This window comes from Girardinichthys multiradiatus, chromosome 5 (genome assembly GCF_021462225.1).
Source record: "Girardinichthys multiradiatus isolate DD_20200921_A chromosome 5, DD_fGirMul_XY1, whole genome shotgun sequence".
Classification (NCBI taxonomy): Eukaryota; Metazoa; Chordata; class Actinopteri; order Cyprinodontiformes; family Goodeidae; genus Girardinichthys; species Girardinichthys multiradiatus.
In genome coordinates this window covers 13,444,343-13,456,129 of record NC_061798.1, presented here as the reverse complement: position 1 = coordinate 13,456,129, position 11,787 = coordinate 13,444,343, and the positions used below count along the sequence as shown (strand labels likewise).

The 11,787-nt window shown below is 39.7% G+C and overlaps 1 long non-coding RNA gene across 1 annotated transcript; it reads right to left on the bottom strand.

The window, feature by feature from the left end:
* Positions 1-3,465: 3,465 nt before the first annotated feature.
* LOC124868881 lies at positions 3,466-6,161 on the bottom strand. Its single transcript, XR_007038424.1, has 3 exons — positions 5,994-6,161; positions 4,150-4,267; positions 3,466-4,031 (listed from the first exon to the last, which is right to left on the bottom strand). It is a non-coding gene; the product is annotated as an uncharacterized LOC124868881 (long non-coding RNA).
* Between the last annotated feature and the right edge of the window lie 5,626 nt (positions 6,162-11,787).

Sequence of the window (11,787 nt, the reverse complement as noted above, 5' to 3'; positions counted from 1 at the left end):
TTGGACAAATTGTCGTAGGACACTGGACGTTAAGGACTGGACTTTGACACCCCTTCATGAAGTCAAGTGGATCACACGCACGAAAGAAGCTTTTCAGATTTTATTCAAGTGATGCTCTCAGATTTTTAACCAGCCAATATCACTTTAGATATTGGTTTGTCACCTACAGAACGTAAAAAAAAAAAAAATCTTGAATGCATCTGGTAACATCACCTAAGGCATATATTCAACTGATTATTTGTTCTTCGAGTAAGTTCATTTGTATTTTTCTTGTTTTCCTGCTTTGTTGGAAGGTTTAAATTAGTGTCATCCTTTAAGGGTTTTTACTTGGATCCTGCCTGCAGCACAGCAAACACTGAAACCAATCAGATGGAAAAGTTCAGAAAGTAATATAAACAAATTTGTACTAGTTAAAGTACTTAAGATGATCATTGTCAACTTCACCTTTTACTTTGTCTTTGCTATCCACAGCAGTGTCCATCAAGGCCGACTGGTCATCTGAGTCAAACTCTGACTCAAACATGTAAGGTCAAACCCCCAGCCCCTTATTTAGACATGTCTTTGCAGTTACATGGTAGCATCACAATGCATTTAGATATGTAGATGTGGTGAAGATGATTTGCTGTAGGTCAAACTAAGCGTCAGAATGAGGAAGAAACAGTATTCACTATAGGGGATTTTGAGCATGGCGTGGTTGTTCTTGGCCAGATGGGCTGGTCTGAATATTTAACAACTGTGGATCTACTGTGATTTTAGCTCGGACATTCAGATGATATGTTCTGGCTGCAGAAGGTGAAATGGTCTGGGTGAAACTTTCTTGACAGTTTTGGCCCTTAGTAACAGCACACCACAGCCCGATTATTGTTACCTATCTCTTTATGACCACAGTCTACCCATCTTCTGATGGCTACGTCCAGCAGCATAACTCCCATTGTGACAAAGCTCAAATCTTAGACAGGTTTCTTAAACATGACATTTGGTTCACTGTACTGCAATGGCCTCCACTGTCACTTGATCTCGATCCGGTAGGGCACCTCTGGGATGTGGTGAAATGGTAGAGTTGCATTATAGATGTGCAGCTGACAAATGTGCTGCAACTTCATGATGCCATTCATGTCAACATGGACCAAAACCTCTTGAGGAATGTTTCCTAAACCGTTTTGAATCTATGCCACAAAGAGTTACCTTCTGAAGGTATAAGCGGGAAATACTGCAGCAGAAATCCGTACTTTATTTTCCAGCTGCGTTTTTAAAGTCAGGGTACATTAGCCACTAAAAGGTATCTTTGAAACATCAGTTTTATAAACACAGTGTCGCTCTGTTTGTTGATGTAACAATCTCTGTGATGCTGATGAAAATGTTGGACCTTTTATCCTGATTCTCAGCCACTGATATGACAGTAGTGTTAATGTGAGAGATGATGATAAAAGCAATGAAAATCTGAGTAAACCAAAAGGTTCTAACCGCCTGTTTAATGCTGCTGTAAACAGCTGGTGTTTACATCAGGGTATGTTCAGCCATCTTGGGTTTTGGAGCTCTATGCATAGTCTTCACACATGTGGCTTGACTCCTCCATCAAGCTCTCTAAAGTTTATCAACTTTTTTGTTTACTTGGCTAGGGGCCACTGTTGCCACCAATAGCAACTTTAACTATTCTGTAAACATCTTTCACAAGAGTGTGTTCATAGTTAGATGAGAAAACCAGAATTGCAGCCTCTGCTCTGATTCAACCCAGAGGTGTTCAATGAGGTTGAGGTCAGAACTCTGTGCAGGCTAGTCATGTTTCTCTACACCAAACTTTATACACCTTGGCCATGGAAGTGATTGGAACCCCGAAATTCATTGATTTGATGGTGTGACCCAATGCTTTTTGGCAATATATTGTATCACTTGTGATTGTTAAAAACCTTTATTCAAACCCTGGAGCCCCTTTTGTATTTTCAAAAGAATGGCAAAGGAGCTTTTCTCTATGTTCTACATTGTTCTTACATTCTTCTGCTGGTTTCCTACTTCTGTTTAAACTTGTTTTTTAACAGAGGCTTTCTTATTGGATAATTTCAAAGCCTTATGCCGAGAGTTATATACTTATAAAAACATATATTTTGTACGAATCACAATATTTGCACATGTGGAAGTTCAATGATTATTGAAGCTAATAAAAAAAAAATCAAGTATTGACCTATTAGTGATCACACTTAGTCTTCCATAATGAATAAGTAAAGAAACAAAATCAAACATAACAAAAAAGTAGAGAGAAGTGTAAGGATAAAGGGAAAAAAAAAACTGGCCTATGCTCTAAGATGAATAAAGTTTCACTTTATCAAAAGACTTTCAATCTCATGTATTTAAAACAAAGGGGTTCATGCATATTTGCAGTTATTTCACCTAGCAAATTTGAGGTAACATTTTGGAAGACAAAAAATTTGTCAATTTAAAGGAATAAGGCATTTATTGTCAGGGCAGGCATGTTGCCATATCAGAAAACAAACTTATTTAAATTGATAAGAATTGCCATAACTTGGTCTTGTTGTTGCATATCTCAGTTATCCTGCTGTTCTCGACATTTACTTCCCAGCTCAGCTGATAAGGGAATCTCTGCACAGCAAATATTTTTAGACATGAAGATGTTTCTGTGTTTAGGGAAATCAGGGACTGTGTCATCTGGCTGAGTCATGGAGTAGTCTTAGTATTTGGTTGCTATGACTGCTGGGTGAAGGAAAACAAAACTTTGCTGGAGCTTTCAACAGGATTGGAATATCAAAAGTGAAGTGGGTTACACGGTGATGCATGTCCTGTGTGACCTGTCCAGAGTGTACCTTGCCTCTTGCCCAATGACTCATGGAAATAGGATAAACAGGTGTAGAAGATGGATGGATGGATTTATGATAAATAAAAACAATTACACAACCAAATGTTAAGCAAGGTGAGGCTTGGTTGATTTCCAAAAGGCAGAAACTTATCTAGTTTTTGTTGCATATAGCCACTGAGAAAAATAGGTTTTAGTTTTTAGTGACTTGGTTAAACTAGACCAGAAAAGAAATTTCAAAAAAATAAAGTGTCCGCAGATGATACATCCCCCCCTGGAAGCAGCCTCTTTCAGTTTTCACACATAAGAAATAAGCCAAGTCTGCATTTTTCCCATGTTTTCCCAAGTAAACCCCTATTTAAAGGTATACCATATAATGCATTACTTTCAGCTCACATCAGATTACTCATGTACTGACATTCATTTCAATAAACCATTTTTTTTTCTCACTTGCCTTTCAACTGTGGGATAAAATATTGTTTCTGGTCCAGCTATAGTCATGGTGAAGGCATTTTTAAAGCCCTTGGACGTATTGGAGTGTAATAAAATGTCAGATTGCAGTTGGTGTCATATCACCGCATCTATAATTTTTTTGTAAATTAACTTTAGAGAAAATTTTGAATATATACCCAATGAATTTAATAGTTTTTAAATGATTATTTTAAAAATACAATACTTTATTTGTAGTACATTAGTTGGGTAGTCTGCATGGGTAGCCAACCGGCGGTCCTCTGCTTAACATTAGTCTATGCCAATCGGCTTGCCAAATTTAATTTTAAAACACTGGTACCTAAAGAGTGGGGATGGGTGGTAAAAGTAAAAGGCCTTAAAATCTTAGGAACGGTACGTCTTGCAGTTTTGTTGGCATCTAACTCTCGCCTACTCATTTTATCTCCTAAACCTCTGTGTGTATGCAGGTTTTTTCTTTTTCTTACCATGTCTAACTGTGCACCTTTGATCATGGCTGCCTTTTAATTACTGTTTATTTGTATTCAGAAATGATTTTAATTCACCTTTTCATGGATCTGTGTATGTGTGCCGTTTTAGGGAATGTAGTTGTTGTGGTACTGCTGATATATTCGGAGTGGGGGGACGTGGAATCCGCCAGGGAGAGACACAGAGTCAGGAGAAGAACTCAGTCTGCCAGGTTCAGTTCTAGTCCAGGAAGGAGCCGCAAAAAACCAACAGAGGTCTGGTTCGAGGTCCGATCAGCCAGAGGTCACAACTGGAATGGGTAACAGGAAGAAGTTAGTGTTTTCTTTTCTAGCTCAGAAAAAGCTTTACAATATCTTTCCACCAAACTTGCAAAAAAATCAGGAATCAGAGCTGGCCAGAAAGATTACCACAGAGGGCAAAGCACTCAGGTAACAAAGTGCTGGCAATCCATCCTCTTTATGCTTCCCAGCTGATGAACCAAATGAGCCACACCTGTAGTCTCTGGCAATCTCCTGCTGGCGGCACCTAGTGTTGGAATAGTGTTAATAGCAGGCAGCAGATGACTCCAGATCCTGACAGACTGAGAGAAATAGAAGACGTATTTCCAAAAAAATAGTCAACTGCTTCAACTGAATGAAGATTTTTATGAAAACAAAAAGGCAGAGGATCTATCAAGAAAGTTGCTTTCACGTTTTATCCAAGAACTGAGGAGAAGCTTGTTTCAGCCTCAAAGCATAAAGCCTCAGATGTTCACTTTAGATGTTTTCTTGCTTTATTTTTCTCTTTGACTGGCTTGACACAATGTCAGAGTTTCCTTAGTGGATTCAATCGCTTTGCAAGGCAAACTACATCGAGCCTTTGTTTCACTGAATTTATGTCAGCTGTGTGTCTCGTTTAGTGGTCTGTCAGATTAAAGTGGCTAAAAGTGCTTTTTGCAACATTTGATTGATTTAAAGAGAAAAAACACACACTCATCTTATCTGTTGTGGGAGGTTTGATCAAATTCAATTGAAATATGCTTTGAAAGAACTGTGGATCAAATAAAGAAATACATAAATCTATGCCTTAAACCAGCAGTGCCATAAATATTTACATGTGATGATTAGAATATGCGACATCAAGATGCCTGCTATACATAACTAATAAGCTATACAATTTAATATATATAAGGCACATATTTCTTTTGACTAGCTGCACACTGGTGTTAGGATTGAGTATTTTATTTATGGTTTGTTCCCTAAATTGCTTGTAATACTTGACAATGTAGCCCATTTGACCTTTCGATTGCCCCTTAGGTCATCTCCAGTATTCCAACTTGCAGGGACAGGCACACAGCTGCTAGCCTTCGAGCCTTTGTTAAGTGAGCCAAAGAATTAAACATATATGAACCTATATGAATCTATAGTCAGTTCAGTCAAGTCATATAAACAGATTTAAAGTCTATTATTTACATTTTGAAAGTGTTTTAAATTGTGAAACAGCGTAGGAGCTGTTACACAATAGGAGGATTTTATGTGAAAATATCTCGGTAATAATAATGTTTAGTATTGGCTGCAGGGCTTGACATCGGTGCCAGCTCGTCATTCTGAATGTCTACATATATATATATACACACATTCCTTATTCGCATGGGAGCAACAACCTTGGATGTAGCAGGAAGTTTCTGGGAAGTGTTGGAAACATTTAAAATACTTAATAGGGTGTGAATTGTTATGCTCAAGTTATGTTTAATAATGTGTGAAATAAAATGTATTGTGTGGCTTGGTGGCCTGGCTGGCAGGTGTGTGTTTGACTTAGATATATCAGTCAGTCCAACTGACATACAGCTCAACTGACATTTGATAAGAATGTATGTTTTTCTACTCGGCAACAATGAAGATACTTCAGACAGGCCAACTGACACTTGATAGAATGTGTGTTTTGTTTTGCATTTACATTCCTGGCTTTTCAATAAAAACTGCTGAAGCTGGGGAGAAAGGCAGAAGCGTTCGTGGTGAGCAGCAACGGGGCTGCAGCGTTTCTCCTGGCCGGCCAGAATAACTTGACTGTGCAGTCTTTTTATTTTCTTTTATTATTTAGTTTTACTAAAACAGTATATCAGGACTTAGCTTTACCAAAAGAAACGAGCACGCAGGAGTTCTAGGTAACAAACTCCAACAGAAGTCAGCAGGACTTTAAGATCCAGGCACCTTCACAACATGTCAACAACAGATAATGAAGAAGAAGAAGAGATATATAGAAGCTTTACAACCTGGGCCTAGCTTTTCTGTCCAAATTCCCTTGAATTGTTTTTCATCCAAATCATCAGTTTGCTTGCCACTGCACTCCTAGGACTTCTTTGATTGCACCATTCCTGAGACTTTTCCCCTACTGCACTCCTAAAACCCTTATTTTCTCAACAAGCCTTGTGGAGAAGAGATTTTTCTGTATCACTTCTAAAGAGTCATGAAAGAAAGAATGTGACAACAGTTTTATTTCATATTTCTAGCTTTGATGAATAATTCCAAATGCATACAAAACATAGAATTTTAGGCTATGGCACAGTTTTGGACTGTACTATATTTGATCGTTTTACACTTACAGTTTCATAGCTGCAGTACATAAGTCTCAATTTCCAAGCAGAATATGACAATAAAAATTAGCTTCTAAAACTACTGTACATTTTTAGCCCTGTTCACACTATCATTCCAAAAAGTTGTCCCGAACTGCTTCTGGTCTTAATACAGCAGAGAAGAGTTTAAAACACACACCAGATTCCGGAAGCCCATTTCCGCCATCTAGCGGTTAGCGTATGAATGACATCCAGTTGGGATTTTACAGTGTTAAGCTGTACTTGAAATACTGTGATAATTGTACAGAATGGATTGCAATTTTTTTTCTGTTTAGTTAGAGGGGCACTGAAGTAAGTAGCTATAAATATATGGTGAATGTACCACAATATATTTCATTCTTTTTAAGTTGTTACATTTACATCTCTTATATGTAAATACATAACAAAGCTACTTCAACAGAATCAGCAGTAAGTAGTGGAAATAACGGGATTAAAATAAGCTGCGATACTACTGACGTTACTTTTTTCAGTAGCGAGTAATCAAATTAATTACATTTGCCATCGTTACAACGTCGTTACAGTTACCGACAATTAAATGGGGAGAGTTAGGAAGTAAAGCTACTCATTAAAGCACTTGTCATCTGTTGTGGCTCACAGCCCTAGGAGCTAAGCTTTTTTTTTATTTAGTGAAGGGAGGAACATGTTTTTAAATTAACATGTGCACTGAGAATCAGAAAGAATAACAAACAAGAAAATTATTTTAAACGAGCATTAAACTAGCAGAGCATTACAGCTAACGCTTTAAAGCTCTGCTTAATATTTATAAAAGAAACGTTATTAGAAACTGCTTTGGTATTATTTCAATTGTTACGGACATGGAGACAGAAACCAAAAGGAAAAAAATAAGAAGCACAAAAGAGAGAGAGGAGGGGTAAAAAGGAAAAGAGGAGAGAAGGAGAAAAGAATGGAGGAGAGAAAGAAGGATGAAGAGATTACAAGATAACACCCTGCTTGCTTCTACACCTGCAGAAACATACATATAACAATAATAACAGCTTTTTTACCAAAAAGTGCACGTCTTTTATGAATGCAAGATGTATTTAGTGGTAAATGCGGTGTTGAGACCCCAGCCATGGGTGACAACATTAAAGACCAGTAAGAACTTTTCTGAAACTTTGAAAATAAATCCCATGAACCTACTTCCAGCACAGCCAGGAACAAGAACAAGAGGGGTAACAGCGAACTTCCCGTGACGTCACTGTTTGAATAAAAAACCTGCATTGCAACAAACTGACCTTCCATGCAGGTCCCCAGCAGACCTGGAAGGAGGGACACAGTGCGCTAATGTCTCTTTGCTGGCAAATAGAAATAACTCTTCAAACTGGATCCAAGAGTGTCATATGATCATGCGATCATATGCACTGAGTTAAGTAGGAATGAATTGCTGTATGTGTTATTAAGGTGCAAGCGTGCCTTGACATTTCTTTCTGAGGTCTACAGAAGCAAACTGTGTTACAGAGAGTTCCCGGCGTCTTGTCTGCTGGCCCCCATATTTGATTCTGATGATAAGCTGCAAGTTTCTTTTGGTAGCCCCAACCGCTAACAGCTAAGAACACGTTCTAGCCTACTATGACTTAGCTAAAGATCGTTTACCTAAAAAGGTTGTTAATTTTCAGTCTAGGAAATAATATTTCCCTAAATATTATTTGACTAAACTTAAAAACTAAGTAAACGCCATTAAGCCCCGAAAGATTAGTTTCTTATTCAAAATAATATTTCCTTAAATATTATTTGACTATTTCTTTAATAATTTTTCTTTACATATTATTTTAATAAATAAAGACAGGCAGACTGCCCCAGCACCTTAGCCTGGGCTGGTGCCTGAACCTGAGCGACCCCGACCCCCAACGACCCCCATCCTCATCCAGCAAGGGGGCCATGTAGAAAAGAGGGGTCTACATAGTCCAAATAGCCCGCCAACCAGAGACGCCACAGGATGAAACAGTCCCAACCCCCCAATGGGAGAAAAATTATTCAGCTCATCTCTACCATCGCTGCTCAGCCGATCCAAATTCAGGACAAAATAAGAAATGATAAGATGGTGAACTACTGCTTCATAACATCAGTGGGTTGTGTTAATGGCTGAAGTTCTCTTTAAAGAACAAGTTTGTTAAAAGAACATTAGTCTTTTATCTGCAACATAATGACCACAAACTAGTGATAGCAATATTCACATTGAACCCAAAGAACTAGTTGTTATAGACAGGCCATATTTTACACAATGTTAAGTACAAAGTATGGGTGCTGTAGAATATAAACTATCTATGTGTGTAATGTAGAATATAAACTATGTATGTGTGTAACTGGAATGTGCAAGGTCCTTAGGGAGTGAAGCATAGAAAGTGCAAGGTCATAAATTGGTGAATGACAAGGGAGGAAAGGATAGAGAGAGGGCAAGGTCGTAAATGGATGGAGGACAGGGAAGGCCGGAGACAAGACAAGACAAGCTTGCTAGGAGAAAATAACCAGAAGCACTCCTTATTTGGACCTAAGGAACTGTTATGTTATACATGAGTAACATGATATATGTATATGTTGAACACACCCTTGAAGACTGAATAAAACGAGCTGGAAGCAGAGAGAGGGCAGAGTAGTTGCTTGCAGGTTTTGGCTGGAGCATCTTTCTCTCACTCTGCGCAGAGGCAAACATAAGCTGATTGTACTTTGCGTTTATTTCACTCTTTTGAAACCTGTGCCCAAATTAACGGACCTGGGGAAGCAGAGACGGCTTCGACAAATTGGGGGCTCGTGCGGGATTTGGAAAAACAGGTGAAAAAATTGGGATCACTGACAAGGACCAACAGACATCGGACACTGGCTAGCCAAAAACTACAGAAAAGGTAAGCAGAACCTGTTTTTTCAAACTCTGCTTTTGGATTTTCGATAGGCTAAATTAATATTGTGTCCGATGTCTAAGTAAGTCTGAGTCCACCAAAACTTAAGAAAAAGAATGTCATAAATGTTGACTAGGATTTAAACTGGTGAATAGGATGTTGTTTTAAGAGAATTACAAGACTTAGTGGTGGTGTTGTGTGGAAAAATATAGTAATTTCTCGAACGTGGCAGTTCAGAGTGGTCCTCGACGGGGGACTACTGTTAGCTGGGTTTGAGGCCCGAGGGGATGAGAAACCTCAAATTCTACATAAAAGTTAATACACTGAGACCAGGCATAAACCCTTGGGTGTGAATGCCGTGTTTTACGTGAGTTCTGCCTCAGTAAAACCGGATTACAGACGTAATAAAAGCACAAGCACGTAGTCTGAGAATAAGTCCTGTGAAGTGATAAACTGTGAGTTGGAGAAATAATCCAACAAGACCAGGTTTGTGATAAAATGAATGAACTGTGAGCTGAATACAGGAATTCAGCAAGACCAGGCTTTTTGGTAAAAAACTCATGAGCTGTGCGCAGAGGAAATAATCTGTGTTACAGACATTATTAGGCGGAGTGAGGGAAAATATGTGTGACTGGAGAGCAGCGCTGCACAGAGCGGCTCTCATAGCAGGTGACTGAATGCAGCTTTCTGTCCACTAAACCTAACGGTGATAACAAGGACAGACTGCTGATTGCTGCTTTTGATGAGTAACGGAAATATTTCTCTGTGAAAACTCAGATTACAGACGTCTGCACAAACACAGAAGGAACAATATAAGCGGTGGAGATAACACCGTAAGATATAGAAAGTTCTGTGAGTTCGAGACGTTTTTCTTAAGAGCCGTGAAAAGAAGTTATTACAACTGTAAGACCGGCCATGAGCTGTGAGTTGGGTAAAACCAACAACATCAGACAGAAATAAAAGTTAAATGAATGAGCTGTAAGTTGGATAAATAACCGACAACAGACTTGTTAGGGTTAAAAAAGTGAATGAGCTGGACACGCACACACTCCGGCAAAAATTAGACAAGATTTATAGTTTAAGTTCATGAGCTGTGAGACACACACACACACTGGCCACTGAAAACAGGCTCCTGGGGGTTGAATGTGTTCTGGTGTCTTGAAGGTTGGTCAGAACTGAATGAGTGAGTGACTAAGATAACGTATTAAAAATATATCTTTTAGAAAAAAGGATAGTAGTTGTCATAAGAATGGAAGGTGAATTTGATAATAGTGGAGAGAAACAGAATGATCCATGGAAGAGCAAGGAGAATCAGCTCCTGGTAATAAAAGCTGCTGTTAAAAAAATCACTTGAATGCAGAGAAGGACAGAAGTGTGGTTTAGGATGTGGTCTGATGGCGTGCCTCGTATCTCTTTGGCTCTTCACCCAGGTCATGAAGCACGTGAACTTGGAGGTGTGTTAAAACGCTCACTGAACCTACAGGATTGGCAACCTTTGGCAACCCCCAACCTTTTTTACTCGCCCTCAGGTAACACTTATCGCATATTCAACCACTCTACGGATGTGGGCACACTGGAGCATGTTCAGTTAGACAGACACCATGGTAGGGAAAAAACAGACCTTCCGCTGGCAGCTGCTATTGTGGAAAAAATGCCTTCCACCCTCTGGGCAGAGGGGCCCACAGATGTAGGCCTGATTCAAAGTTCCCCCATTACCTTTCAGTTAACCACCGACCAACCAATATGGAAGCCCCAATACCCTCACAAACCATCAGCAGAATCAAGCATTAAAGATACAGTGGAAGGCCTCTGGAACTCAGGTGTTTTAGAGTCCGCACATTCCTCTTCATGGAACACACCCATTCTGCCAGTGGAGAAAAAAGGGACAGGTAAATGGCGCATGGCACATGATTTACAGGCCCTAAATGCAGCTTTGGCCACCCCTATCGTTCCCGTGCCCAATCCCTATGTTGCTCTGACAAATCTTAACCCTGACCATTGCTGGTTTACCTGCATTGATCTGGCCAACGCATTTTTCTGCCTTCCTTTAGCTGAGGAATGCAGGGACATTTTCGCATTTACCTATAAATCTCATAGGTATAGATACACTCGTTTGCCGCAGGGATTCGCGCTTTCTCCAGGAATCTTCAATCAGGTTCTAAAAGACTCTCTCCAAGATTGCCTATTACCACCAAACACCACTCTGATTCAGTACGTGGATGACATTCTCCTCGCAACACCCATTGTGGCTGAATGCCTTGAGGCAACAGCAATTGTCTTGTCACATTTGGCTAAAAAAGGCTACAAGGTTAGCAAAGCCAAACTCCAGATCTGCAGACGCCAGGTTGACTTTCTGGGCAGAGTAGTTTCCCAACCTGGCACGGGGATGTCCCCAGCTCACCAATCGGCAGTTTTGTCCCACCCAAGACCACTCCTGGTTAAGGACATGTTATCTTTCCTAGGACTCACAGGGTATAGCAGATCTTTTGTGCCCGGCTACACCGACCTCACTGCACCCCTTAGAGATCTTGTCAAAAAACAGGGCATGAGAAACCTCACTGCCCCGCTTGAATGGACCAGAGAAGCTGAAGAAGCGTTCA